Source organism: Vigna radiata, unplaced genomic scaffold, assembly GCF_000741045.1.
Source record: "Vigna radiata var. radiata cultivar VC1973A unplaced genomic scaffold, Vradiata_ver6 scaffold_23, whole genome shotgun sequence".
Taxonomy (NCBI): domain Eukaryota; kingdom Viridiplantae; phylum Streptophyta; class Magnoliopsida; order Fabales; family Fabaceae; genus Vigna; species Vigna radiata.
Genome location: NW_014541837.1, coordinates 1,339,187 through 1,343,506, shown reverse-complemented (window position 1 = coordinate 1,343,506; position 4,320 = coordinate 1,339,187).

Sequence of the window (4,320 nt, the reverse complement as noted above, 5' to 3'; positions counted from 1 at the left end):
ATATATATATATATATATATATATATATATATATATATATATATATATATATATATATTACCCTTGGAATCCTGTATCTAACTCATATGCTTCCATTAAAGTATGAAGACAAATGTTGCTGGTTTAATATTGTTATTTTGAATTTTAACATTTACTGAATCTGTTTGGTCCAACACTCAGAAAAGAGCAGCAATACAATGACACGCCTACGTGTCATCTACATTCATATGACATGGTCCTACTCAGCCTTTTGAAAAAAAAATGCAGAGTGGATGAGGATAATTTGGAAAAAACTGAATTTGGAAAACGTTCTTCTTTCGCTCCTCATTATCAAATCCATTTAGGTTATTTTTGTCAAGCTATCTTCTCCATCCGTGTGCTTCTGATTTTTACTTCTTTGGTGCTTTAATCGGTGTTTCAATCGGTGCTTCAAGCGGTGCTTTTATCTCTGGTGCCGCTCCCAATCTTCTCTGTCGATTGTGAGTTTGAGGTAGGGGTTTTGTTTTTTATCTCTCCTAAGTGGGGGTGGGTTATTTTATTTTGATTTTGCGTTTCGCTTTTGAAGTACATTATGGTTGCGCTTTTGATTTCGCGTTTCGGTTTTGAGGTTGGGTATTAATATTTTAAATGGTTATGAGCTTGAACATTAGAGTATGCTCTATTGGGTTACATGTTTGAATGAAAACTATTTTTTTGGTCTTGAAATGTTATGATGCTAATTAGAGCGAACGGGTTTTGAGTTGGAGTGCTGATCATGATGCTTTTGCCATGAATGTTTTGCACACACAAGAGAGAGAGAAAAAAAAAGAGATGGGTGGGTTTTGACAGTATTAGTAAATATGAAAATCATGTTTGAAATGAGTATCATAAGATAGTATTGTTATTCTCCCTTTATTCTAGTGGTAAACTCTTTAATATACTGATGCTATTATTATGCAGTATGTTTTGATTTTGGTGTGTAATTTGAGGTTGTGTTATGAAATTATGAATTTGACATATAGAAGAAGTGAGAAGAAGTAGAAGAGGGGTCCAACATGGAAATCTTATGCTCTCATAAAGTATGTTAATTAGATGATGGCTAGGTTTCACGTTTATAACAACATTGTTTGGAGCAGTCAAGATGAAAATGATGGAGGGTCCCAAATGATATTTGTAGTGTAGATAGATAGCCATGATTGCTCCTTTGTCTCTTGTTTTAACTTTTGTTTTTCTGTTTTTCTTTCTTTTAGGTTTGCTTTTCTTTCATGGAGCTCAGAATCACATTTTTTTGCCTAAATTTCTAAGACAGACACACACCTAAGGAATATATCCTATCTTCACTCTGTATAGACAAATTTGGACCAAGCACAACACATCACCCCAGAAAAACTCAAACATGTTTCTATTTTTTAAAAAATAATACATCTTTGGTACTTTCATTAACATTGATGAAAAGAAGAAGAAGAAAATGAAATTGTTTTGATTATCCATTTAAGTTGACCTTGGAGGAAGCAATAGAAGGATCCGACATTGTAACACAATCCTTTGTTTGCTCTGCATGAGTCATACATATAATATTTCACTGTTTAATAATATTTCTTCACCTATAAAATGGTCCAACGAACATCAAATCTTATAGTAATAATACTAATAATTATCATTATTATAATATATGTAATCGAAAAAGAAGTGTTTAATTTTATATACACACAAAAAATATTCCAAATACTATTTTTTTCTGATTAAGAATATAGTACATTAGTATAATTCTTGATAGTAGGTAATGCATATTCTCGAGTGCAAATGAACAAAATTTTAGCATTGTTGCAGCAACAAGGACCTCTTCTTGACAAAATTAATTCAATTATAAACATAATTAACGAAATTTTAATATTCTTAATATATTTCTGATGAATATTTACGTTGTTAACATTAATTATATTTGTAGCCAGATAAGGGTGTTAGTTTAACAGTTCCTTTGTAATAGAACTAGGTCCTCAATTGCATGTGTGATGTTTTACTACACTGAAATATTGGTACATGACTGCTTCATGACACTAAGTTATAATTTAAAAAGAAGTTTGATGCTTAATTTAGTGTTGTCATGTTATAGAATTTTAGGATATGGTTGCTCATATTTAAAGTTGCTTGTTGTTAAGTGAAATACATTGATAATTTTGTCTAGGATATATAACTACTCTATTTTCATGAGTTTAAAGACAAAATGATTTTTCTTATACTTAGTTATGTGTTGGGGTCTGATTGGTGGATGTTGTGTGCATGTTGTTGGATGGTAAATGGATGGAAAAAGGGTGCTGTTGTGAAAAATCTGATGATATGAATGAGTTAAATACATTAGTTATACAATGATGTTGATTGTATTTTGTAAAATGTGTAGGATACATTGAGATGGATAGAGAAGTTAATAAACCGGTAAGTATGTGTAAAATTTATTATTGATTAGGTATATTGTTGTATTGAATGTACTAAGATATGGTTTGATTTATACTTGCAGGGTCAAGTTAGAGTTAGGCATCGAGTACAAACCCAACCAATAGTTGAATTAAATAGTTCCCTATCATCCTTTCAAAAGGAAAGAATAAAGTCCAAACCCTTTAAATTTATAGTTGATTTAGTTAACAATGTCTTTATATCTAGCCTCATTCTTCTAGAATTAATTACAAGGTGGGATGTGATTCATAAGGCCTTTAGGATTAAGGAGAATTTAGTCCCTTTTACAATTGAGGATGTGTGTTTTTTTTAGGTTTGTCCAATGCTGGTGAAACTATTGATTTAGAAAATGATCATGGTGGCATTGTGAATAAGTTGTTTAGGGATGAGAAAAAAACACCTTTAAGTATAATGGAAAAATTGAGTGATAAAAAATTTAAAACCAAAAAATGTGTTGACAATTATTGTAGGTTGTATGTATTGTTAGCATTTGGGATATTTTATTTTCCTAGGAATAGTGATGTCATAAATAGTGTCCCTTTTAGTAAATTAGATAATATTGACGGAAACGTCTAGAAAAAGAGGTTTTCAATGAGATACCATCTTTTAATGATGATATGGAGAGACTTTCGACAGATGACAGAGGAAGAGATTTAGTCATTCTCAATTTTTTGGATGGGGGCATTGAGGCACCTTCCACAAATGAGAACATTGATTTTTTTCAATTGTGTACACAACTTGCACTTCAGTGCTTTGTAATGATGGTGCAGAGTAAGTTATACAAGAAATGAACATTATCATGATTTATAAATGTTTATATATATATATATATATAGAATTAATGCAGTGGCTGCTTTTCCTTTCTGGTATCCTTATGTAGGAAAATGACGCACTAGATTAAGGAAGTAATACTATTTGTAGCATAGGATTTATAAACAATTACTTTCTCAAGGTTCCTTTATCTTGTTGAAGCACATTAGATGATGCAAAATAATGAACATGGATTAAAGGATTTTCTTAATTAAAAAAAAAGACCTAAAGAATCACTTTCAAGAGGCATCTAAAATCTACAATGTTACATTTCTTAACTATGTTTTGTACTTTGCCAAAAAAATTAACTTTATTGGAAAGTTTAAGTATGAATTCAAAATACAAATTATGTTTTGGCAAAGTTTATTAGAAAGCTTGCTTAATAAAGAATAGTTTTGGCAAAGCTTTCATATAATTTTATTAACTACCATTTACACACCAAATAGCCATAAAACCATACATTAGTGCACATCTTTCCAAATTATTATTGACATTTATAATTTAGAATAACTGGAACAATTAAAATCACTTAAAATGATATAAAAGAATTTCTATATTTATTTTTTCTTTTTAATATAAAAATAACGATATAATTTATCAATTGTGCATTTTAAATTTAAGTTCATCCTTTTGAGTGATATACTTTAACTCTTTTTTATTGACATTTATATATATATATAGGGGTTTGTTAACACGCGTACGCCTGTTTTTCAGTTGGTACGTTTTAACAATGTGTACTGGATTATAGTAGACAAAAATACCCTTATTTATTATGCCATACATTGATGGGTATGCCTTGTTTTATTATGTAAAAGGTAATTAAAGTTTACTTAATTAGTTTACTAACTATTTATGATGTTCCAAACAGGGCTCACTGGCAGTTGGTGGACCTCATTCCAAAAAAAAGTATAGTTGTCTTCTTTTGTTCGCTGCAAAGGAAGATGAAAAATGACTTCAAAACCATGCTTCAAGGGTAAGTGTTTCGCTAAAAATGACTTTTAAATTGATGTCGGCCTTAATTTTTTATGATTTCATACTTATATTAATATAACTTTATGTTTTAATTTAAATAGAGTAATG